At 34.8% G+C, this 27,693-nt stretch overlaps 1 protein-coding gene across 22 annotated transcripts in view; it reads right to left on the bottom strand.

The window, feature by feature from the left end:
• The window catches only part of DISP1 (dispatched RND transporter family member 1), a 242,376-nt gene that overhangs the window by 125,601 nt on the left and 89,082 nt on the right, over positions 1 to 27,693 (bottom strand). For 8 of the 22 annotated variants that reach the window (XM_074222750.1, XM_074222746.1, XM_074222752.1 and 5 more), the window contains one exon: positions 2,532 to 2,570. The exons of 13 other annotated variants lie outside the window; for them this stretch is intronic. The gene's annotated coding sequence lies outside the window, so the exon portion shown is untranslated. Of the gene's footprint in view, positions 1 to 2,531; positions 4,943 to 27,693 lie in introns of those variants that run through there. One more of the 22 variants, XM_074222760.1, reaches the window with a different exon arrangement.

The following is a 27,693-nucleotide window of genomic DNA, read 5'->3' as shown; positions in this document are numbered from 1 at the left end:
TGAGGGACTTAATGATGATGAACTACATGTATTCCTGTATAGAAAAATGACACTGATAATACTCATATGAACCTTCTCAGTTAATAGAGCAGGTAGAGGGAGCTTTTATAGTTGAAGCACAGGAGAAAGCTGAATTCGAAGATAAAATATGGTGTAAAAATGGAATCAATAGAAAAAAGGGGAAATGTAATGGGAGAAAGAAAATGGAGAGGGGGAATAGGCCAAGATATTTCATATAATAAGATTTTTCTTTATTACAATGAGCTATTGCAATGATATGGAAGGGGGGAGGCAAGGGGGAATGAGGGAACCTTTGCTCTCATCAGAGGTGGCTAGGAGAGGAAACAGTATATATACTCAATGGGGTATAGACATCTGGAGTAAGAAGGAGCGGGGAGCAGGGGGAAGGAGTGGGGATGTGAATAAAGGAGGAAAGGCTGGACCATGGGGGGAGAGTGGTCAGATATAACACATTTTCTTTTTTACTTCTTGCAAGGGGCTGGGATTGGAAGGCCTGTCCAGGATCATAGGGCCAGGTGGAGGCTAGGCCTAAGGGGTAGTAGGGGGCCTTGGGGCCTCTTGGCCCCAAACCCAGGGATCTGTCTGCTGCGCCACTCAGCGACCCTACAGCAGAGTCAGAGTGAAAGGAGAGAGAAAATAGAGTACATGGTAATGGAGAAATAAGAAAGGAGGGAGTTGTGATCAGCAATGGCAACGTTGGAAAAATATGGAAGTAACTTTTGTGATGGACTTATCATAAAGAATGTGATCCACCTGTGACAGAGTTGTTGGTGTTGGAACAAAGACTAAAGCACTTTTTTTTGTTATTATTATTTGGGGGAGGGTGCAGGGCAAATGGGGCTGGGTGGCCTGCCTGGAGACACATAGCAGGGTGATCGGTGGTTGTCTGAGGCCAGATTTGAACCCGGGTGTTCCTGGCTCAAGGGCCAATGCTCTGTCCGCCACCCAGCCACCCCTACTATTATTACTATTTTATTTTATTTTGGGTCTTTTTCTTCTTCTTTTTGGTTTTTGCAGGGCAGTGGGGATCAGGTGGCTTGCATGTCACACTGCTGGGTGAATGTTGGGTCTACGGGGCTGGATGGGTGCTCGTGGCTCCAGGGATGGTGCTTCATCCATTGCGTCACCTGGCCATACCTACAATTATTACTATTATTTTTTTAATTTTAATTTTTTTTCTCTCCCCTTTACTTTATCGCTCAAGCAAGTCTATATTTATGGGGGAGGGGTATTTCATTTACTCAAACAAGAATATTATATTAATGTAAAAAAAACCTTTGTACAAAATGAGAATAAAAAAATAAAACTAAAAAAAATCTAAAAAAAAATCCACACCAATACTAAACTTAACTTTCTGTTAAGGATCTCCCATTGAAAAATGTTCCCCCCACTTCCCTACTTATACTCTAAGAAAAAGATGAACTTTAAATGATGTTAAGCAGTAGAAGATTCACTTAACAGTAATACAAAAGCAGAAAACCTTTAGGGAAGTTGAATTGGGTAATTACACATGACCTCTGTAATCCAGTTATAAATCCAATTAGCCATCATCTTCTGTTTCTGTCCCAAGCTACAGCAATATATCAATTATTCAATCACATGTGGCTTAATGAAGGATATGGGATTTAAAATGAGAAGTTTAAATTCAAATCCTGCTTTGCAACTTTCAACCTGGGTGACCTTTAGCAAATCATTTCACTTTGGGAGTTTCTGTTTTCTAATCTAAGATAAAGGTGTTAGACTCCATGATTCCTAAGATCCTTCCCATCTGCAAATCCTTTGAACCTATGACCATGAATAAGACACTTAATCTCTCTGAGCCTCTTTCTCCCCCATTTGTAAAATAATATTCAGACTACCTCTTTGGGTGTAAAGTCTTTTTTAAAAATCAGTTATTACCTTATTGTATATAGAATAATCATGGAAAGAAATACTGATTAATTTATAATACTTTCACACTACATAAAAACATGAAAAGAATACATTTTTCAAATTAAGCCAAATTAAAGTGAAATAAAATTGGAATCAGAAGACTGAAACTATATTAAGAATTTTGCTCAACCTCTCTTTAGATAACAAGACTCATTCTAGAGCATCACAAAATTAATCTTGATTTAGTATTACTAGACATCACATGAGATAAATAATGAAAAAGATTATGATTCAAATAGGGGTCATTCACAAATCTATGTTCCTTCCAACAAAATCCTTTAACACCATGTAGATTGAATCAAAAAAATTTTTTTAAATGAAAAACAGTGGGAACTTCTATTGACAAGAGAGGTACAACCAAAAGATTTGAAAGATCAATAAATAGAATAAGTATTTTGAGAAGGTCATGGACTTTATTACAGTCCATTTGAGTTTTTAAAAGTATCACATATCCCATAGTTAATCTAAAAGATCACAGGAAAATCTTAGAAGGCAAATAAATGTTATAAAATAATGAAAATATTCCCATCATAGTTCATAATAGAGCCACAGTAACATTTCATCAATCTAGGACTCACCTATATGGCAGTCACAACTATCAGGACACAGCAAAGAACCTGAAAGTAAGCAAAAACCCATCTGAGCAGGCATAAAGTTCACATACTAAAAGCTCATAAATTTTACTCATTGGAGCAACTAGGTGGCACAATGAATAGAGGACTACCCTGGAAAGAGAAATACGGGAGTTCATCCTTAGGCAAATCACTTAACCCTGATTGACTCTCATCCAGAGCTATCTCCAGTTCTCCTAATTCATTTCTGGCCACTGGATCCAGATGACTCTAGAAGAGAAAGAGACTGGTGACTTAACAATAAGTCTCCCTCGCTCAAATTCAATTCATGTGCTTGTCATGGCATCACTTCCCTGATGTGGTCTTCTTCAAGAATGAAAAGACAAACATCACCCCTCAGGCTTTTGCTCAAAGCCTATTTATTCTTATTTTCCCCACTCAATTTTTGCCAACTTAGCCATACAATTCCCAGGCCACAGTAAGTGTAAGTACAAGCCAGATAAAGAAACTAAAATCATAGCAACTTAAATCTTTTTTTGTACTGTTGCAAACAGCTCTACAAATTTCAACAGACCCCAAGAGCATCAATGTATCACAATATATTATAATAATGTGAGTTCAAAGTGCTGGTGCTGCTGTTGTTATGATAGCCAAAGCCACGAAAAAGGGTTAAATCATGATCAGTAAAGTTAAATAAACTACACCCTGTGGACCAAAGCCAGTTACCCGTTTGTGTCCAAAAGCTAAGAATGGTTTTCCTGTTTTCAAATAAATTTTTATCATATTTAAAAACGATTCTTAGTTCTCCAGTGTAAAAAAACAGATTTGGCCCTAAAGTGTTAGTTTGCTAATCCTTGTGTAGTTGGTTTAACAAGGGAGGAAAGTTGGGAAAATGTCAAAGTAAAATTTGGAAATTAAAAAAAGTACTGTTGTCTAAAAAGGAAATCCCTCATATATCTAAAAACCTTTGCAATTTATTTAACTCGCTACTGGAAATGTTAGCCAGGTAAGGTATGGCATACTTTGATAAAATTGGATTTATCCAAATAGCATTTAGATGTTGGTAGTACACAGGACTCACTCTTTTCCTCTTATTGCTTATATTTCTCTTTTTGTAGTAATATAATTATTCCTTTCCCATAAAAAGTAGTGCTGCTATTATTTTAATAAGCAGAATCCCTTTATAAATCTTAAGTTAATTATCAGATTAGCAAGAAGTAAATTATCTAGTTAGAAGTTTAAAGATTACCTGCTCTATCTAGCTTCCAATTCCAGAATTACTTCACTGCTTATTAACACCTCCAATAGGAAATGTAATGAAATATAAACAATTTGATAAATGATAAATGAAGTTAAAATCACTAACTAAAGAGTTTGCATGTCATGTTTTTTCTCTATTATATGGGTACAGATCATCTAAATTGGATGCTGAGATATAAATATAACAGACCACTTTTACCATTTAAAAAGAACCCCAGAAGAATGCAAAGGTAAAATTCTATTAGATTTTAAAATAATTTAATTTCGAGAATTTAAAATGTCACTAATCTAAGTAGTTTGTATAGCAGACTTTTTGATCTTTACTCACCAATAGAGTATAATTACCTGATATTTTAAACAAAAATATTTGAAGGATGTTAAAAACAAGAGAATTGCCATTTGCAAAGACTTATTAATACAAAAGCTCTGTTTAGTCTACAGAACCCAACACTAAATTTCCCAATGTTCCTGCCAGATACTTATACTTTAAAGCAGGGTAAGTACTGACCTTGCATAGAGGATATAATTTCAAAATGTTATCTTGCTCTCTTATTTATCAGGAGAACACAAGTTTAAAGGTTTCTGTTTGATTTTTGGTGGAAGGGGGGAATAATTTCATCATTGTGGGGAATTCTCAGAGAAATGAAAACTTCATCTACTACTTGAGATCATACAGATTAGATATACTGATCTATATTATCTGAGTGCCTCACCTGGGTCACTGAATATTTAAATGAATTGCCCAGGGTCACAAAGCCAGGATATAGGAGAAGTAAGACCTAAATATGCTGACCTTCATAAGTCTTCCTAAATCCAAAACTAGAATCCATCTGCTATTCCACCCTTCTTTTGGAGTCTACGGTCATAATTAAAACACACATTTCTTTAGTGTTTCCATACACTGGGACAAAGTCCAAGACAATTCATTAACTCAGGCAAGCACATTCTAATTGCTTCTTAAAGGGCTATTGGAAACAGATAATTTTTTAAACTCTTGTTTAAATTCTTCCCAGCATTAGATTTTAAAATTTACCATTCTGTTCTTTTTTTTGTCTTTTTCTCTCCCATAATCAAGATTAAATATTCCAATCACGAGCAGTTTATAAAAGTACTTATAAATATTTTCAGGGAGAAAATTTAATTTGTTTTCAAGTTTTGTGTATATATATATATATATATATATATATATACACATATATATACATATATACATATACATATATATACACACATATACACCTATACATATATATATATATATATATATATATATATATATACACACACACACACACACACACACACATATATATAAAATGTTTCTTAAACTGGCTCTAAAAACAGTCAAAAAAATTTTAAGACATGACCATAGTACCTATCAATAACAGTTTATACCTAAAGCTAATGTTTTCTTCTTTGAGGCCCCAAGAGGTTGCACTCCCAGTACAAATTTTCAGTCTTCTCTTAGAATCATAGACCTTATTAGACTTTCAAATGAAAGATGCCAGACACATTTATGAACTTAATGGAAAATAAACAGAAGATCTAAGCTATTTCCAGTCAATCAACAGCATTATGTGTTGGGCAGCTAGATGGTACAGGGGATAGAACACCAGTCCTGTAGTCAGGAGGACTTGAGTTCAAATCTAACCCCGGATACTTATTACCTAGCTATGTGACTTTGGGCAAGTAACTTAACCTCACTGCCTTGCAAAAAAAAAAAAAAAGGCATCATGTGCTAGGTACCCCTTTAAGCAAAGAAAAGTGTTTACTCTCAAGGAATTTACAATCCAACAGATAAGTGAGTATCTATATCTATCTATCTATCTATCTATATACATTATATAAATGTATATAATGTACATAATATATACAAAATGAATATAAGGTAAATTAAGATGGTAGTATACTGAGGAAGAGAAAAAAAGTAGAAAAGTTTCCTAGAGCACTTGTCTTTTATTATTATTTATTTTTTATTTTAATCATTTTTTATTTTTGTACAAATGATTTTTTTATACATTACTAAAATATTCTTGTTTAAGAGTAAACATAATAGAGTGGCTAGGTGGTGCAGTGGATAGAGAGCACCAACCCTGAAATCAGAAGTACTTGAGTTCAAATGAGACCTCCAACACTTAATAATTACCTAGCTGTGAGGCCTTAGACAAGTCACTTGAGCCCATTTGCCTTGCAAAAAAACCCCAAAATCTAAAAAAAAAGAGTAAACATAATACCCCTCCCCCCAAAAATATAGACCCTCATGAGTAATAAAGGAAAGAGGAAAAACTTTAAATTAAAATAAAAAAAATAATAATAGGGACAGCTAGGTGGCACAGTGGACAGAGCACTGGCCCTGGAGTCAGGAGAACCCGGATCCAAATCCAGCCTCAGACATCCAACAATCACCCAGCTGTGTGGCCCTGGGCAAGCCACCCAACCCCATCTGCCCCACAAACCCCTCCCCCAAAATAATAATAATAATAAATGGAGCACTTAAGTCTTAAAAGAAAAGGGGGATTCTAAGACATAGAGGTAAGGAGAGAATATTTTATGGGATTGGGAGTGAAAAGTCAGTTAGATGGGAGGGTGTGTGTGTGTGTGTGTGTGTGTGTGTGTATAACATTAAGCATCAAAGCTCTACTGCACAGTGCATAGAGGAAAATCACATGAAAGAAGACTAGGGTCAAGTTATGATGAGATTAAGAAGAATTTATACATGAAATCTGAGTTAATGTGAGTCAGTGGAATTTATTGAATAGTACTGAGGGCAGGGGACAGGTTAGAAATTACATATTAGGAAAATCACTCTGATGGTTGTGTGGATTATATTTGGGTAAGGATAAGCATGAGGTACTGAGAGCCAAAAAGAAAATTATTATAATCGTCTACTAGAAATAAAATAACAAGTTTTGGCAACTGGATGTATGGGGATATTTGGGGAGAGTAAGGGTGAAAGAATATGTTAAAATTGCAATCTTGGGCTACTGAGATGATGGCAGTATCCTAAAGTGAGTTTAGAAGAAAAAATCATAAGTTATGTTTTGAAGATGTTGAGTTTGAGATGCCTATGACTCTACTTTATCATCTGTGCTTTGGCAATAATTCAACCTACAGAATCTGATAAAGTCACCAAGTGAGATAATGAGAAAAGAGAAGAAAGGTGAGCTCAAAGCCTTGGAAATATATTCAGAGTTTGTGGGAATGACAAGGATGAATCCTTGAAAGAGAGGTCACGGGGCGGCTAGGTGGCTTAGTGGATAAAGCACCGGCCTTGGAGTCAGGAGTACCTGGGTTCAAATCTGACCTCAAACACTTAATAATTACCTAGTCCTGTGGCCTTGGGCAAGCCACTTAACTCCATTTGCCTTGCAAAAACCTTAAAAAAAAAAGAGAGAGGTCAGACAGGAAGGAAGAGAACAAGTAAGAGATCAGTGAGTACCTAGGAGGAGGAGATGGTTAATAACATCCAATGCTGAATATATCAAAAAGGATGAGATTGAGAAGAAGAAATTCAGAGATCCCTGGTAGGTAACTTTAGAGAAAGGAGTTTCAATTTCGTGGACAAGATTGTCAACTAAATTGCAAAGGATTGAGATGAGAGTGGTAGAAGTGAAGGCATCCAGCAAAAAAATGTGGCTGAGAAAGGCAGAAGAGATATTGCTAAATAGCAAAGATGTTAGATCTAGTAAGGATTTTGGCTTGTTTGTTTAAAAAATGGGGGGGGGGGTATCTGGATATGTTTATAGCAAAGAAGAAACAATGAAGAGAGAGAGAGAGAGAGAGAGAGAGAGAGAGAGAGAGAGAGAGAGAGAGAGAGAGAGAGAAACTAATAGGAACAGGAAGATGGCTGTGGGACCAATTTACTGGAAGATAAAACGGGAAAAGACAATAGAGTATTCTGGGAAGATAGCAGAATGAGGCAGAAAATTACCCAATTTTCCCAAATTTTCCCACAAATAATATAAAATAATACCCCATAGTGAACTTTAAAGCTACAGAAACAATTAAAAGTTTGAGTAAAGCAATGTTCAGTCTAAGACAATTGGGAAGGATATTAGGAAAGACCTGCTCTCCCAAGGTGGTGGTATGAACCAACTGAATTAGATGACTTGGGGTAGATAAGACTGAATCAGCAAACAAAAACCTATGGACAGCTGTGTCAGGCAACAGCTTCAGCTTTAAGAACTGTTGCCCCACAGACAAAGTGGGGGCTCAGACAATTGGTCAGGGTAAGATTGGAGGGCCCTCTGTTAGTGTTGGATGCAATCCTGGACTGTGGCTGTGGTTAAGGAGGAGTGAGAACACGCTGTTGAGTGGAGCTGCAGAGGGGCAGGGATCCTGTTGGTTGTGGTCACAGGAAGGAGAGTAGATTCCATGGTTTCTATTTCAGGGTAGAGAGGTGAGCAGAAGCATGCAGCCTTTGGAAGGACACAGAGTAAGGGCATTTGTGGTGACAGCATTGCTGGGGGCCCTGGTCTTGGCTCAAAGGCAAAGAGGAGTATGTGAGATCAGGCCCTCAGATAAAGCTCAGAAAAAAAAAAAAGGCACAAAAAACCTGAAGCCTGAGATCTTATCCACCACACCTTGGAACTAGAGCATAACATAAAGTTAAGCAAAAAAATAAGCCCCTAAACAAGAGTAAGCAAAGGAGAAAGAACCAGATCATCAGCAGCTGCTATGATGATGGAAAAGATCTGAGTTCAAACTTAGAAGACAAAACATTTACTTCTAAAGCTCCAGAGAAAAATTTAAAGAGTCCTAAATTGTAAAACAGTTCTTAGAAGGACTTTAAAAACCAAATAAGACAGGTTTGAGGAAAAAATAGTGAAAAAAGTAAGAGTAATGCAAGAAAACCAAGAAAAATATGAAAAAAAGTCAACCAATTAGAAAAACTGATCCAAAAACTTATGAAAGAAAAAACTCCCTTAAGAATAAAATTGGGCAAGGGGGAGCTAATGATTTCATAAGACACGGAGAAATAATAAAATTAAATCAAAAGAATGAAAAAATAGAAGATAATGTGAAATGTCTAATTAGGAAAAACAACTGATGTGGAAAAGAGATCAAAAAGAGCCAATATAAAAATTGTCATACCCCCTGAAAGTTATGATTTTTGAAAAAAAAGAAGTCTACACTATTACTTCAAGAACTTGATAATGAAAATTGCTCTGAAGTTTTAGAACTTGAGAGTAAAATAGAAATAAAAAAAATTCACCAATCACTACCAGAAAGAGATCCAAAGATGAAAAAATCACAGAACATTATAGCTAAGTTTTGAACTTCCCAGGTCAAGGAAAAAATACTACAAACAGTTAGAAGGAAATAATTTAAATATTGTGGAGCTAGAGTCAGAATAACAAAACATTCAGCAACTTTCTAACATTAAAATACTAAAGAGCATGAAACACAATATTCTAAAGAGCAAAAGAGCTAGGCCTGCAACTAAGAATAACTTACCCAATCAAGCTGAGTATAATCCTGTGAAGGGGGGAAAAAATAGATATTTAATAAAATAAAACATTTTCAGGTATTCTTGGAGAAAAGACCAGAACTGGAACAGAGAATCTGATCTATAAGGATCACGAGAAATATAAGAAAGTAAACATAAAAAACCAATTATAAGGATTAATAAGGTTAAACTGTTTACTTCTTATATGAGAAAATGTTATCTGTAACTCTTTAAGAATAAAGAGCATAGGGGCAGCTAGGTGGCACAGTGGATAGAGCACTGGCCCTGGAGTCAGTAGTACCTGAGTTCAAATCTTGCCTCAGACACTTAATAATTACCTAGCTGTGTGGCCTTGGGCAAGCCACTTAACCCCATTTGCCCTGCAAAAACCTAAAAAAAAAAAAAAAAACCAAGAATAAAGAGCATAGAAGTAGCTAGGTGGTGCAGTGGATAGAGCACCAGAGCACCAGCCCTGGAGTCAGGAGTACCTGGGTTCAAATCTGGCCTCAGACACTTAATAATTACCTAGCTGTGTGGCCTTGGGTAAGCCACTTTAACCCTATTTGCCTTGCAAAAACCTAAAAAAATTAAAAAATTAAAAAAAATAAAGAGCATAAAGAAACAGCTTAGCTTGGAGTTGAGTATAATGGGATGATTCTTAAAAAATTAAAATTGGGTAGAAAGAGGTAAAATGGAGCAATTATCTCATACAAATGAGTCACGAATGGAAAAAAGGTAATAGGAGGAAATGAAGGGCTAGTAGATGTCTAAGGAGGGAAAGAATAAAAAGAGAGGGAAAGAAGGATAAACAGAGAAAAGGGGGCGGTTAGGTGGCACAGTGGATAAAGCACAGGCCCTGGAGTCAGGAGTACCTGGGTTCAAATCCGGTCTCAGACAGACACTTAATAATTACCTAGCTGTGTGGCCTTGGGCAAGCCACTTAACCCCATTTCCCTTGCAAAAAACCTAAAAAAATTTTTAAAAACAGTGAGAAAAGGAGTAAAGGTGAAAATACTGGAGGTCCATATCAAGGGGCTAAGTGGAACAAGGGAGAGGGAGATTTCAGTTAATAAGCTCCATTTTCTCAGTAGAGTATAAGGAGTGGATCTCAGGGAAGAAAGTGATGTGAAAAAATGCCCTTAACCCTGGCAGGGTTAAGGATTTAAAAAAAAAGATTTAGAATAGCTTCTGTGAGGAACAAAATAGAAAAGAACAAATGAACTGTCATGCTGCAGTAGGTACCCTACTGTAATTGAAAACCCAGTCAGTTTTATTCAGCAGTAAATAGCAATAATAGAAATAATAATAATAGCTACCATTTATATAATAATTTATCTTATTTTACCCTTATAATAATCCTGAGAGATAATTGCTGTTACTAGTCTCTTTTTACAAATGAGGAAACTGAGGCATACAGAAATTAATAGTTGTCTGAGGCTGTATTTAATTTAGATTTTAATTACTGGTTCCAAGTTCTATCCCATATGCCACCTAGCTTCCTAAAACTGAGAAAGTGAATGGTAGAAGTCTTCTAGGGCTGGGATTTAAAAAGGGTTGAAGTATAAAAGAACAAAAGTTTGAGGGATTCAATAGTAGAAAACTGTGGAGCTGAATTGGCTAAACTATAGAGACTAAGAAAAGAAAAGAAAAAAAAAGAGAACAAGGACAAAAACTTAAAGAAGCACTAACAGGTGGAGAGCTTTGGAGGTCAAGAGGAGGGCAGAAAGAATAGGTTTTAGAAGAGTGAGGCATAGGAAAGATAGATTATTGATGGAAGTCAGATAAAGGAGTGTCAGACATTTTTTTTAAAAATCAGTTCCATCATGAAAATGTCTAAACCTGATATGTTTTTCCAAATAAACTCTTCTTTGAACAGGTATAATGTGCCACTTTCAACAAGGGCACAGAAGAAATTAAGCAGCATAAACTGAGAGTGGACCCAGGCTGCAGTACTTCCTTCAAATCTGCACAATAACAAATGAGTAAGAGTAGAGGAGGTAGGTAAAAAATCAAGGAAAAGCAGAGCAGAGAGGTTAAAGTTAAGGGGGTTGAAATTGGGAAGGGAGGAGTTTGCCAGAACCAGAGTGTTGCCTAACAAAGTACTGAGGGCTGGAAAGATTGCAGGTCATGGTGAGGTCAATGAAGGAATAGAAACAGAAAAGCTAAGCTTTAAATGGTTTGGAAGCTGAATAATGGGTCTGTGATTGCAGCAGGCAAGTGGCTGCTCTTTGCCCTGCCTTTTTGTGAAAGGGCAGAGGGAGAGAAGGATGTGCTGTAGAAGGCAAAGATTACCAGAATGAAGTGGGCTGGAGGCACCTATTCCCCTCCACTCCCACTGCAAAAAAAGTCAGAAATGCTTTTTAAAAAAAATGTCAAAAATGTTAAGGGGTGGGGGGAGTAATGCTAAGAAAAAGAACAAGAAAGAAATTTGGGGAAGGAAAAGCTGCCTCTCAGCAAGATGTAGGACTTCTGAGACAAACCAGAAAATACGAGGGTCAGGCTCCAATGAGAGTGAATAGGTAGAACCCTTGGCAGAAAGCATGCAGCACCAATACTTGCTGTGTAATACATAAGATCCCCGTGAATTAAGGCTTCTGAATCTTTCCCAAGATTTATTCTACTGGTGGCCTAAGGTTCCACATTTGAGACAAAATCATTATTGGGCAGAGGGTTATGAAATGGTACTTATGTGGAGATGAATTGCATGTCCTACTGCTACTCTTGGAGGATAGACTTCTAACTTTATGTTCATTACTGTTCTGAATATTCTCTATTTAAATATTGATTAGAAACCAAGAATTGTTTCCAGGTACAAAATCTAAAACCCTTGACTGAGAGAGTAAATAAAGCCAGATGATTTTCCCAGAAAAAGCCTCTGAGTAGGGGCAAAAGTCATGAAGTTGTTACAGATGCCTCCAAAAGTAAAGCCAGACCACCTATATTCTCAATCAATATATGGACTACATCACTAAGTATTACAAAAGAAATATATATTAAAATTGTATCTGTTCCAAAGGATAAACATGGCTCAACTGTAGGGAGATTTATATAGCAAGATAATATTAATAAAAATATAAATATTAGTACTAGAAACAACTTTAAAGTGTGCAAAAAACTATAAATGTTATTTAAAGTATCTCAACAGTATGGCTAGGAGCACAGTGGATAGAATGCCAGGTTTGGAATCAGGAAGATTCATTTTCTTGAGTTCAAAGCTGACATCAAATCTAGTACTTACTAGCTGTGTGACTCAGGGCAAGTCATGCAACCCTGTTTGCCTCAGTTTCCTCATCCTTAAAATGAGCTGGAGAAGGAAAAAATGGTAAACCATTCCAGTATCTTTGCCAACAAAACTGCAAATGCAACCATCAAGAGTCAGACAAGACTGAACAAGTATCTGAACAACTCAGTGAGGTAGTGTTACAGTCATTTCATAGATGAGAAAATTGAGACTTATAAGAAGTCATGATGGGGGCAGTTAGGTGGCACAGTGGATAGGGCACCAGCCCTGGAGTCAGGAATACCTGGGTTCAAATCTGGTCTCAGACACTTAATAATTACCTAACCGCCTTGGGCAAGCCACTTAATCCCATTTGCCTTGCAAAAACCTTAAAAAAAAAGTCATGACCTCTTCCCTAAAGATTATTGATTATAGATGTTCATAGACATGAATCGTAACAATAATCAATCAAGTAATAGTGACTGGCTAGCAGATCTTGAAGCCAAGGAGACCTCAGTTCAAGACCTGCCTTTGACACATAATGATCTGTGACCTGGGGAAGTCAACTTCCTATTCTCTAGGCAACTCTTTTAAGATTATAAGGGCCAGAGGAGGTGTCGACCTATATTCAGATAGGGGACTTTACTCACATGGGATTTTCCTATCAAATGATATAATATTTGTAAAGCACTTAATACAGTGACTGAGGACACATAGAAGTTACTAAATAAATGCTTATTGTCTCCACCCTTATCCCTTCTCCCTGCTACTGAAATAAGTGGTCCAGTCCCTATGTCTATGAATCTTGAAATATATAAACTCAGGTAATGTGGCATAAAAGCCAGAACAATGAATTATGAGTCAAAAGATTCAGGTTCTAGTCTGGTCATGTGAGCTTAGGAATGTCTCCTTGGGCTTCACTCATTTTGTTTAAGTTCATAATCATACTTGTCTACCCTGTCTCACTGAGTTATTTGGAAACCAAATGATAAAATGTAAAGTAATATACTTTGTACTACTGTTACTATTAGATTCCAGTATGAAAATTTCCAGAAGTTATAGCTATATAAAAAATTCATTTTTGTTTTTCAACATATCAGATAAATTCTTGTTGCTTGCTCAGTAATGTCCAACTCTTAGTGACCCCATTTGGGGTTTTCTTGGCAATGACACTGGCATGGTTCCTTTTTCAAATTACAGTTGTGGAAAGTGAGGTAAACAGGATTGTTGACTTGCTCAAGTTCACACAATTAGTAAGTATCTGAGACCAGATTTGAAGTCAGGAAAATGAGTCTGCCTGATTCCAAGCCCAGACATTCTATCCACTGCACCACCTAGATAAGTTCCAGACTGAATACCCTCTAGTTAAATTCTACTTTTCTGTTAATGAGTCCAGCTCCCTATATGCCAATGAAAACAAAATTCTCACAAATTTGTCCTCTCCCTCACTGCTGGCTTTTTGATCCCAATTATGGGAAGAAAAGAAGGAAGGAAAGAAGGAATGAACAAAGGAATACATGAACCAAGGAAATATTTGGAGCCTGGAAAACATTTCTGAAATGAGCTTGAGATTTGCTAACAAAATTGGGCTGTTTCCACCTTAAATATGTAATTTATATTCTTAAATTTTTAGAGCTCCTCTAACAGTTATAAGGTATAATCTCAGAGAAAATGACCAGGTCTTTTAAAATAACAGGGTTTAATAAGAAGGGCTTATGTTTTTCCTCAAAGACTATAGCTAGTGAATATCAAATGTCAACAGCTGGTCTGTAAGATATCAAGACAAAAAGGAGAAACAAAGATGACAGTACAAATGCACTACTGATGGTAAAGGCTGATGAGTTTAAGATTTAAATGGAAGATGTGTTTCTAGATCCATATTTCATAGGATACAAATCTTAAAACACTGATCCAGAATGCTTCTAACTTGTGTTTTTATTTTGTCCAAAATTCCAAACCCTTCAATGTCAAAGATAGAGAAATTAAATATATTCAAAGTATGGTGGAGTTTTTGACCACAAAAATATATTCTGAAAGTTTAAGTTATAGATGCTTTTTAAAAAACGTCTTCCCTAAAGGAATTGGTTTCACCTCATAACTTCTGGATTCTACCAACTCTATTAAGTACAGAATGAAATTATTAATGACAGGTTCATTAGATTACCTTCTACAAGCTACTAAACTATATTAAACTAGAACTATAAAGCAGTCATTATAAATGTAATAATGTCAAGTTACTTTTTATTACATAAATTAATAACAAGATTAAAAGTTATTTTACAAACAATCTGATGATATTCATTATTAAAGATAAGTTGTACATTATCCTTGCTTTGGATAAAAGTAATGCTATCTAAAATAATTCCTGCCATATTTGTAATACAGAGGAAAGAAGTAGTAATTAATAAGCATTTCTGTTGTTCTTCATTAAAAAATAACAAGTAAATCTTTATATTCATAAATATAAACCAGTCTTCCACAAAAGAAACATTTAACTATTTATCTTGGCACTAATTTATTTGAATTAATCTAGTTCCAACAAGAAAGTACTGATAGTAAGGTTGTCATTTAGTATCACACAATAGTATTCCATTACATTCATATAACACAACTGGTTCAGCAATTCCCCAATTGATGGTCATCCCCTCAATTTTCAATAAATATTTTTCCATATGTAGGCCATTTACCCTTTTTTAAATGATCTCTTTGGGATACAAATCTAATAGAGGTACTGCTGAATCAAAGGGTATGCACAATTTTGTTGCCCTTTGAGCATAGTTACAAATTGCTCACTAGAATATTTAGATTAATTGACAACTCCACTATTGATGCATTAGTATCCCCTTATCCTCTCCAACACTAAACAGATATTTTAATTCCTCATTTCAGTTAGTATTTAAAGAATTTAACCAGGAAACCCTGAATGTCTGATTTTAACTAACAAGAACTAGATTTTAAAATTTTTTTAAATTTCAATTAACAAGCTTTTGTTTTTCTCTCCTTTCTACTTCACTACCTAATGAAAAACAAAATAAAATAAAATCCATCTAACAGAACTCCAAGTCTGGAGTCAGCAAGACCAGAGTTCAAATCTGGCTCAGACACTTAAACTGTGTGACCCTGGACAAGTTAACCTGTTTGCCTCAGTTTCATAAAAGGACCTGGATAAAAAAAAAAATGGCATATCACTCCAGTATCTTTGCCAAGAAAGCCCAAAATGGGATCACAAAGAGTCAGATTCGACTCAAACTATTGAACAACAACAACCAAAACAACTGTGCAAAGTCAAGTAAAACAAAACTCTACACTATGTCCAATCTTCCACATCAATATTCTGGAGTTATTAATACTTCTGGCATTAAAAAAGTTCTAAAGTCCTCAAAGTCCTTTTGTTTTTACTATTGTATTATTTGTTCTCCTAACTTCATTTCACATCAATTCATGTCTTCTCAGATTCCTCTGAAATTGTTCCTTCCATCCATCATTTTTAACAGAATATACTATTCTAATGCAATCATATACCATAATTTGTTCACCTATTCCCCAATTTTAGTTTGAAGCTCTTTTGCCTCCACAAAAGAGCTGCCATAAATACTTTTGTACATGAGTCCTTTTCCTTTTTTTAAAAATCTCTTTGGGAAATAGAAGCCTAGCGGTAGGATTGCTGGATCAAAGGGTACAATAGTTCAGTAACCTCTTGAGTTTAGTTCCAGATTGCTTTCCAGAATGACTAAACAAAGTCACAATTCCATCAATGCTGCATTAATGTGTTGCCTCCACACAGCCTCTTCAGTATTTGTCATCTTCCTTTTTTTTTATCTTTGACAATGTGATGGTGTAAAGTGGAATCTCAAAAATGCTTTGCTCTACATATCTCTAATCATTAATGATTTTAAGTATTTTTTCATATAGTTCTTGATATACAACTTATCTCCCTTTAAGAACTGCCTGTTCATATCCTTTGACCACTTATGACCCAGTTTTAAAATGATATTTCAGGTGGCTAGGTGGTGCAGTGGATAGAGCACCAGCCCTGGAGTCAGGAAGTCCCTGAGTTTAAATCCGACCTCAGACACTTAATAATTACCTAGCTGTGTGACCTCGGGCAAGCAACTTAACCCCATTTGCCTTGCAAATACATAAAAAAATGATATTTAAATAATTGGGACAAGAAAATGAAATTTTTGATCTTTAACAAACTGAAGTTCACTTCTCAAAAACAGAAAAATTTTAAATATTTAAAAATAATTACTTAGGGGCCTGTTCTCAGGAAGACACAAGTAGAAATGACAGTATGTGCTAAAATGTTCCCAACTACTCAGAAGTCAAATGGCACAAAGTGAAACTCTTCTTTCCTCTGTAAGCAGTATCTATATGAGATATGATCACTCCCAAATTCTGAATATGATTTTAGAGAACAAAGACCAAAGGATTCCTAAAACATACTACCTTGAAAACTATTCATCTTAAAGCATCTCTCCTGGAGCTACCTAATTAGAGAATTAATCATGACAATGGTTATCCCATTTCTTGGTTATTTTTGTACTAATACCCTTTCAATAGATTCTAACCAAAAAACTTCCAATGTGTATTCCAAGGAATCAAAACTCTAAATAAGGTAATCAGAGTCACCAATCTAGCACCAATTACCAACAGTGCAAGAAACAAATCCACTTAAAATCAGTTGAGATTCTGAATAATGTAAGAATAATAGAGAAAATACTTTGGCAGGCTTCTCTCAATTGGAAGAGTATAAAAAAGTTCCAGAAGATCTGGATATGATCAGAAGAACAGCAGTCAAGGAAGATAATAGAGAAGTAAGAAAATAATGGCTTATACTTCAAGCAGTCTCACAAATATTTCAGAAATGTGATTGCCTTAACAGGCAATATTTTAAGCTATAAGAGAATAACATGCACAAGCTTTTAGTCTGCAACGCCCTTTTAACCTGACATCTAGGTAGAAATCTGATAGTTTGGTATGTCTAAGCCTGAGTCTTTATAAATTTTTTCTTTCCACTCAATCCATTTTACCTTGCTTATCTATTCTAATCAAATTCTGTGTTTGTATAATATTCAACTTATAATGTCGTGTATTTATCATTACATTGACCTTTATCAAGGCTGTACATCAGTCAAAAGCATAAGTGCCCTCTGAAACTTTGGGCAAATTCCATCAACTGGGATAGCAATTCATCTGCCTCTTAGCAAACCAAATTAACCCTTAAAAATTCTCTTGTCTCAGTCTCTCTGTTTCTCTGTCTCTCTCTGTTTCTGTCTCTGTCTCTCCTTCCCCCACCATTCATTCCTCCCTCCCTCAATCTATTAAAGCACATATGACAGCTCAAATCACTTTTAAGTATCTTCAACCCCCTTCTGGCAATGGATTTTCTGTCTAAACTTCTAGGTCAAAAGACTTCCCCTATGTAAGCAGAGATTGCCTTGAATCACTCTGCTTCAAAGAAGGTTCAAACCAAGACAGATTGAACTAGCACTACTCTGACAATAAACCTCTTCCCAGCTTCCTGCATCTTTGGAGTAGAGGGTAGGTTAGTTAATACAAGCAGAGAAACTTCAAAGAGTTGGCACAAGGCCACATTTATACTCAGGTGACTTTGGTACTAAAGCAATCCTTCTTAAGGAAATTTAGCTACTATTTCCAAGGGAGAGCTATTCTTTATCTTCATATAATTATCTATTTATTATAATTTTCAGAATTCACACTTGGATTTTATTCTTTTGACAATGGTAGAAACCTCAGACTATTTCAAAAGTTACCATAGGGAGTATAGAGCTGGGGGGGGGGGGCAGTAGTAAGCATTAATTGCCTACTATATGCCAGTCACTGTACTGAGTGTTTTACAACCATCATCTCTTTTGAGAATGTGAGTGAGAATAGAATTTAAGTTCTTTGAAGATAGGGATTCGGGGATTTGCTTTACATCCTCAGCATCTCTCTCAGTCCTTACATAAAGCAGGTTCTTAAAAAAATGTGTTAGATTGAAATGATAATAAAATAATAGAATTAGTGTTGGAAGGGAAACTTGAGGAATATATTATGCAAAGTCATTGTTGTTTTAATTAATATTTTAAATATATCTTATTGATGCATCATAATATTTACAATCAAACCTGACCTCCAAACTAAACCTTCCTAATGAAAAAGAAAAACAATCAAGCAAAAAAAAATAAGACTTGATTTGGCCTCACCTGCCAAAGTATATAATATTATATTCTCATGGTTCTTTGATACCATTGATCTCAATCAAAGGGCTATGGAAAGTTTTGTCACTTCTCTTACATAATTTTCAACTGAAACCAAGGATAGCTAGATCATCACATAGGTCCATTAAGAATATAGCAAAGGGAGCAACTAGGTGACACAGTGGATAGAGCACCGGCCCTGAAGTTCAGGAGGACCTGAGTTCAAATCCGGCCTCAGAGACTTAATAATTCCCTAGCTGTGCGACTTTGGGCAAGTCATTTAAACCCAATGCCTTAAATAAAAATTTTAAAAATGTCTACCCACTAACACTAGGATATTTTATCATTTTTGTTATCATGAGATGAAATCTTATACTTATTTTCATTTGTCACTTTTACTATTCATGATTTGACTCATGTTTTTATGATATAATGTTCAATTCTTTTGAAAATCTTTTGTTCATACCCTTTGATCTCTTATCTGCTGTGCAATGGCTCTTGGCATTGCATATTTATGTCAATTCCCCATATATTTTGGATATTAACTTTTACCAATGATGTGATACATTCATTATTTTCTAAATTCTATGTTTATTTATATCAATCATGAAAAAAGTGGTTTTTTTTATTTTAGGTATTCAAAACTGTCTCCTTTTCTCTTTTATTATCTCTATTCCTCTTTTACTAAGATATCTTCCCTCAAGCACAACTATGAAAGGCAAATGAATTCATTCTACTCATTATATAATATATTCAAATTGGGTATCCACTGAGTTTATTATGATGTCCATTCACAATCCTTGACACTTTAGAAACAAACACTCCCTTACACTGTCACTACTTCTCTTTTCATGATATTTCCCCTACTGAGATGGATGCTTGTTGAAAGCAGGAATTGTCTCATTCTTGTATCTGTAGCCCAGACCTAACCACAGTGTTCTTTTACACTAGATAATAAATGCATTTCCATTGATTTACTCATAGTCTACATCACAGAATTACTTTCCTGTTTTTTGACATTGCTGATGAATAATATATTATCAATAGTTTGAGGACTGGTACTGCAATAATCTCTTAATTTGTACTTTTGTCACGATTTCCTTTGAGATTCTGGAACTTCTCTTCTCACAAATGAATTTGTCTTATTATTTTGACTAGTTCTATGAAGTATGGCATTAGTTATTTGACTATCATAATACTAAATCTATATATTAATTCAGGTAGTACTGTCATATTTATTATAACATAGTTAAATCATAAATAATTAATATTTCTCCAATTATTTAAGTGTCCCTCTGTTTCAGTCTTTAATTTTTTCCCCCTTAATCTATCACCTTTGTGAACAGATATGATCTTCAACTCTCCCTATTCTTTAAAAAAAAAAAAGGAACAGGAAAAAAAAATTTGATCCTCTTATCTCCCCCCAATCAAGCTATCCCCTTTTATCTTCTCCTTCATTTCTAAACTTAAAAAGAATAATTTACACTCTCTTACTCAGCCCCCTACAGTATAGTATTTATTATCAGTATTTGAAGCAATATTTATGAAATGTCAATTATGTATGTAATTTTAACAAAAGTAATAATCTTCTACTTCTAATCAGATTTTTATATAGTCATTCTCATGTCAAGGATTTGCTCAACTCAAAGTTTATCACTTCCAGGGAACTTTTTTTGTTATCTCTAGCAAATGAAAATGACTTTCCCTCCTCAGATTCCATAGACTTGTTTGTACTTCTATTTATGTTTCTGTACATGATTATTTCAATATTATCATTTCTATTCTAGCAAAAAAAATTATCCCTAAACCAGAAAAGTTAATACAAAAAAAATAGCTAATGAGGTACTGAAATCTCAAACCAGTAAGAATATACATATACGACTTGGTGGACCTAAATTGAGGTCAAAGAAATTGGCTCCAGGAATGTAAATGCCAAGATCTATAAGAATTTTCTAATGCCATTGGCAATTTATGAAAAATCCACGCAAAACAGATGCCATAGAACTTGAGATGGTCAAATCCTTTACTAAGTTCCTAATTTTCAATCAGGAGAAGTGGAAGGATTTTACAGTAAATTAGACTTTGATTTCTGCTAAAATTCTAGAAGTATTTAAGACAAAGTTTCATGCTGCCTGGCTTGGCACATTTGCAGTCTAGAACATATACCCTCCTTAGCTCTGCCCATTAAAATCTCTCTTCCTCAAGGCCCAACTTAGGTACCATGTCCTCCATGATACCTTTCCCAATCCCCTTAGTCATAATTTGTTTTCTACTCTGGATCTCATATGGCATCATGTTTCACTCCTTATGAATTATTTTTCATTACATGTATTTGGGTATGTATCATAAGCTTCACTAATGCCATTTTGATCTTATTTTATTCCTGTATCTCTCCAGTACTGTATCTTTAATAAATGTTTGACCACTGTCATCACTGCTAACACCCCTGAACAACTTTCCAAAACCATGGAAAGTGAATTTACTTATAAGTTTCAAAAAAATCAATTATTGTTATTATTCATGCTACTGTGAGTCATCTGCAAAACCTTGGGAATTATATAGCATTGAATGGCTAAGGGCAGCTAAGTGACACTGGATTCAACATCAACCTAGAATCAGGAAGACTCATCTTCCTGAACTCAAGTCTGATGTCAGACACTTACTAACTGTATAATCTTGGGCAAGTCATCTGTTTGACTCAGTTTTCTCACATGGAAAATGAGCTGGAGAAGAAAATGGAGAACTACTCCAAGATCTTCGCCAAAAAAAAAAAGCAAACTACAAATAGGGTCATGAAGAGTTGAACACCAAATAAATAGTTAACTAAATGAGAGTCCAACCCTCTCATTAAAATATCTACTTGATAGGAAAGTGGGGGGGGGGGGAGAAGAAGAATTCTGATATAAATTATGGGACTTTCTAATGACATAAAAATAGGAGGTAGTAATTATATTTTAGTAGAGAAATAACTGAGACAACTAGATCATTCTAGGAATAGAGTGATAGGCCTAGAATCAGAAAAGGCTAAGTTTAAATGTTACCAGAGACAATGCAGTATCTTTGCCAAGAAAATACCATAAACAATATGCTCCATGGGATCAAAAGAATCTGATATAACTGAACAAGAAAAATATTTACCAAATTATAAATGTCCCCAAGATAAAATATTAAAAATACCTTTTTTGTCAAGTAATAAAAATTTATTTTTCCTACCTCAAATGTAAATTTTACTTAATTACAATTTCTTATACATTTTAATACTTATTATCTCCTTATCTCTTTCCCAGAATTAGACTACCACATAATTAGTAGTCATACAGACTATAGCAAAGAGATTTTTTATAAAAGACTGAGATTCAAATAACATGATTACAAAATGTTTTTCTAGTTTGAGCAAGTTCCTTGGAGAACAGGGTTGGAAAAATGGAAAATAATAAAACAATATAGCAAGATTCAAAGTTGTTTGAAAGGAAAAAACCAAGGGGAAAAAATGTAGTCATGTTATAAAAGTAAGTTTTCCTCAAATCATTCATGAAGAAAAAAATTCAATCCACACTCAATCAACCTGTAAATTTGCAGCATTTTTTCTCCCCTTTCTGATAAAGGCAAATGCTTTAAGCTCAAGGCATTCTTAAAAAAAGATCCCACCAAACTTTAATTTCCTTCTCCTACAGCTATTGTAATGAAGTTCTTCCAAATATTTACCCTTCCCAGATGACTAAAATAGGATGAGAAGCAGTTTCTTTGTAGTGCAGATGATTGGTGCAAACCCCTCTAGTAGTAAGGAGAAATTCTCACGGCCAACAGGGAGTGGAAATGAATTTAGAAGTAGAGGTTCAGAGGATGAAACAAAGTAAATCATTAAATAAAGTCATCATAAAAATATTCACATGGAAAGATAACATGGTTATTCTTTATAATATAAAATTCTATTCCTCGGTCTTTAGGGAATTATTTTGTACTAATGGGCTATAATGAAAAATATAGAAAATGTCAGGCTTTCATGTTTCTGTTTTAGTTGCAAATCAAATCAAATAATTTACTACATAAAAATCACTAGCAAGAAATTTTTCTTTTAAAATTTGGATACTGTTCAAATTATGTAGCATAACATAAATAAATTTAATAATGACTAAAATTCAACCAGGATCTATACCATAAAACTTCCACCTGAAGATGAGTATCAGTCCTATAATTTGAATTGAGGACATGATAGCCAAAATTCCTTGCCAATACGGGAACATAGGATCCATACATACATACAAAAATTCTGTCAAACCGAACAAGCACTGTTTTTTTTTCAGTCCAGGACTTTTGCATATCCAAAACTAAAAGAGAACAATTTTAAAATATCAAAACAAAAATGAACTATGGAAGGTGTAAACTATGATTAACTGTCTATACAATCAGTACATAGTCTCCATTCCAATGCCAGCAAGCCTTGCCAGCAGATCCATTAAAGAAAGTGTAAAGGAAAATCAGTCTTCTCTTTTTTCAAGGTTACAACAAAAATAGCAGCGGGGAAGACACTGTTTCAAAAATCACTTATCTGTACATCCTGCCCATGTATTTGAAATTAATCCCAGTGAATATATGCTTGAAATAGAAGGTCCTGAAGAAGCAGCACCTCTAATATGCAATTGATATGTCCAATTTCAATAGAATAAAATGACCCAGGATACTGTTAGCCTCCAAAATTTTTCAAAGTGAAATTAAAACTAAAATTAAATTTACTAAATATATAATTTTCTAGTTCTCTTTTCTGTGTGTTCTGCAAGAAATAGATGAACGGAGAAGGGAAAATGCATTTTGAGATGATATATGAAAATTTGTTCCTAACACCTTGGATAGAGCAATACTTAAAGAATTAAAACCAGTAGGATCCGTTAACTCTGAAAAGGATAAAAACATTGAAGTCATTTGAAACAATGGATCTCTACTGCCATAGTAGTCAACTGGAAAAAGCAACCAGTCAAAGGAATCACGTGAAGCACTCTTCAATAGATCATTGAGTAAAATATCTTCTCCTTAAGTGTTCCTTTCTCTGAAAATATTAGTAAACTTTAATATTTCCAGAGAATCTCTGGTCTTGGTTAGGACAGGTCACATCCTATTCATATGTCATGTGACTGGTCTATTTCTTTTTCTGGTCAGATCACAGGATCACAGATTAAAAACTAGAAGGCATTTTAGTGGTCATCTATCCAATCCTTCATTTCACAAATGATTATGTGACTTCATTTCACAGAGATTATGTGACTTGTCCAGTAAGTAAACTAATAAGTGGCAAAACCAGACTTCAAACAAGGCTAGCTATTCATGATTCATATATACATAGTATATATCCACTTTTCCATGTTGATTCATCATTCTGGATAAGATCCCTTACATTACACTTCCCATACATAGGTTATAACTTAAAATTTATTTGACAGCCTACTTGAACCCATCATATACATATATATATGTATGTGTATATATATATATATATATATATATATGTATATATGTATATATATCTCCATTGCCCTTGTGGTCACATACAATTTTGATCCTTCAGAGATTACAGTATCCAGGTCTCCCCACAGTTAATAGTGTTACCCAAATAGTGGCGGCTTTTTTGTTTGTTTGTTTTTGTAGTTCGATGATCTCAATCTGCTCCCTGAACTACTGGCAGATTGACTGATAGAAAGATAGACAGACAGATACATATACCCATGTATGCACATACACATGTACATATATGGGATAAGCTAGATAGTGTTATAGATAGAGCACCAGGTCTAGTTAGGAATACACATCAGTTTCAGACATTTACTAATTATGTATAATTTTACTAATTAATTAACCTCTGTTTGCCTCAGCTCTTCATTTACAAAAAAAGCATTTAATACACTTTATACACTATATATAGTAATAAATACTACATATTAATAAACATTATATAAATGTTAGCTGCTATTATCATTATTGCTGTATACACATACATGCACAGACACATCTATACACACACATATACACACATACCGTCTCCAAAGTTCTTAATGTAGTTTTAAGATTTAATGACGTAAAAAAGCTTTTGAGATGTCCTAAAGAAATAGATAGGCAGATATAGCTGTACACAGATACAGGAGAGAGAGAGAGAGAGAGAGAGAGAGAGAATATACAAATATAGATACACACATATTATATGTAACCCTTGTATTGGGTTAAGTCCTCAACCTTTACACAATTCCCTTGCTGAATATTACGTATATCCTCTATATAGCAATGCCATTTCCTTTTTAACTTCTAACCTTCACCAATAATTCAAATAGGAATTAAAACTGATTAATGCTGTGCTTAAAATCATTTTAATTTAAACCCCTATTGCCAATGAAAGAAGAAAGTAAAATATTTAAACTCAGTCTTTAATAATTATGTTGACTTGGCTTATCAAATTGTGGTATATGTATGTCATGGAACACTATTGTTCTATTAGAAACCAGGAGGGACGGGAATTCAGGAAAGTTTGGAGGGATTTGCATGAACTGATGCTGAGTGAGATGAGCAGAACCAGAAAAACATTGTATACCCTAACAGCAACATGGGGGGTCATGATCAACCTTGATGGATTTGCTCATTCCAACAGTGCAACAATCAGGGACAATTTGAGACTCTGTATCCAGAGAAAGAACTGTGGAGTTTGAACAAAGACCAAGGACTATTAACTTTAATTTAGAAAAAAAAATTAGTATCCTATTGTCTGATCTTGCTATCTCTTATACTTTGTTTCTTCCTTAAGGATATGATTTCTCTCTCATCACATTCAACTGAGATCAATGTATACCATGGAAACAATGTAAAGACTAACAGACTGCCTTCTGTGGGGGGGGGGGAAGCAAAAATGAGGGAAAAACTGTAAAATTCAAAATAAATAAAATCTTTCTAATAAAAAAATAATTATGCTGACTGCTTCATTTTCACAGGGCAAACTGCCTTTTGATACAGTTGAGATAGCAACTATATCTATTTTAAAACAATAAATCAACAAGCAGACTCCTAGAAGATCATCCTCTGTAGACTAACTGAAGTAATAAACTCTTACAGCTTCTTATCTCGGATGGCTGGAGTTCTTAACTCACAAGACCAAAACAAAACAAACAAAAATCCCATTAAGCTGACAAATAAACATCATCCACTAATTAAAGTACTTCCTTTGTTTAAACTTCCTGAAAAGCAAATTTTTAATCCCTTCATATATGAAAATTTAATAACATTAATACTGGTGAGTGGAACTGACTTCTAAAGAAATTCACAATTTCATAAATTCAGTTTTTTATTTCTTCTGAAATACCCTCTTTAGAATGAGGCCTCTATTCTTAGGATTAAAAAAGTATAATTTGAAGTTCTTACTTTTCTGTTGTTTTTGTTTTTTGGTTTTTTTTTTTGCAAGGCAATGGGGTAAAGTGGCTTGTCCAAGGCCACACAGCTAGGTTATTATTAAGTGTCTGAGGCCACATTTGAACTCAAGTACTCCTGACTCCAGGGCTGGTCCTCCACCCACTACAACACCTAGCCTCCCCTGAAGTTCTTACTTTTCAAATGAAATACAAAGCAAATGAAACAAAATGTATCTATGAGGATAAGCATATTCTATCTAAATGATCCCTGCTTTGGGTATTAATCTGTCAAATCAAAATTAGAATAAAAATTTTTGCCTACGCCCATTCTTTCTTCAACTCATCAACTGAGTCAACAGAAAATAATGACAAAATATCCATGTATGCTCTAAATATTGCAAAATCCTGCTGGTTGATCTTCTTGCCTCAAGTCTCTCCTTACTTCAATCCATCCATCTCCACCTAACTGTCAAAGTGATTTATCAAAGGCATGTCATCATCTCCCTATTCAAACTCAGTTCAGTGGTTTTCCAATTGTATCTATTTGTGGCCTTTTTTGAAGTATTCTTGGCAAAGATACCAGAGTGGTTTGCCATTTCCTTCACTAACTCATTTTATAGATGAGGAAACTGAGGTAAACAAGGTTAAGTGACTTACCCAGGGTTACATAACTGTTAAGCTCTGAGACTGGATTTAACCTCAGGTCTTCCTGACTCTAGGCTAAGCACTCTATCCGCTGGGCTACCTAGCTGCCTCAAACTAGAAATCGAGAGCCTCCCCATTACCTTCCAGATCAAATAAAAATCTTCTTTGGGGCTTTTCAAACCTTTTACTATCTGGATTCTTCCTATCTTTCAGATCTTATATGTTACTCACTTACATGTAACTCTACAATCCAAACACAGAGGTTCTTTCTGTTCTTCTCATCCCAGACTCCACTTACTCCCTCTACCTTTTCAGCAGCTGTACCCCAAGCCTGGAATGCTCTCCGTCCTCATCTCTGCCTCTTGGCTTCCTTCAATAGTTAAGTTCAAGTTTCACTTTTTCCCAAGAGGCCTTTCCTGATCCCTGTAGAACTACTATGGTATCTTACCTATGAGATGACCTTCCCTTCACACTGTGTGCATCTTGTATATACACAGTTGCTTAAATTGTCTTACACATTAGAATGTGAACTCCAGAGGCTGGGGACCATGTTTTTTGCCCTTTGTATTCCTTACTCGTATAAAGTGTTGGCCATTATAAACATTTAATAAAATAAGCATAATATGCTTAAATGCATATTGTTGTTGGTGATGAGATGGGAGTACCAGCCCCCCCCCATACACATCATTAGTCATTTCTTGAAGCTGATTCAGAAACCTCAACATGGATATGTAGCAGGCAGAGATGTACATGCTCCAAGATCCAGTCAGTCCCCTCCAATATTTTGGTAACCCATTATAATATCCAGTATTTATTTGTAAGTATTCTTCTTTATATTTATTCTTTATATGTTATTTGTTCTTTTTTCTCTCCCTTATTAGAATATAAGCTCCTACGGGTTATTTGATTTGTTTTATTTGAATCTCTATTATATCTTGCATATAATAGACTCATGATAAGTATTCATTTATTATAACATTGACTATTTCCCACTTAAACAGTTTTACTT

The sequence above is a fragment of the Macrotis lagotis genome, chromosome 2 (assembly GCF_037893015.1).
Source record: "Macrotis lagotis isolate mMagLag1 chromosome 2, bilby.v1.9.chrom.fasta, whole genome shotgun sequence".
In the NCBI taxonomy this organism is placed as follows: Eukaryota; Metazoa; Chordata; class Mammalia; order Peramelemorphia; family Peramelidae; genus Macrotis; species Macrotis lagotis.
Note: the sequence above shows the minus strand (reverse complement) of the source record. Positions and strands in the feature narration are given on the sequence as shown.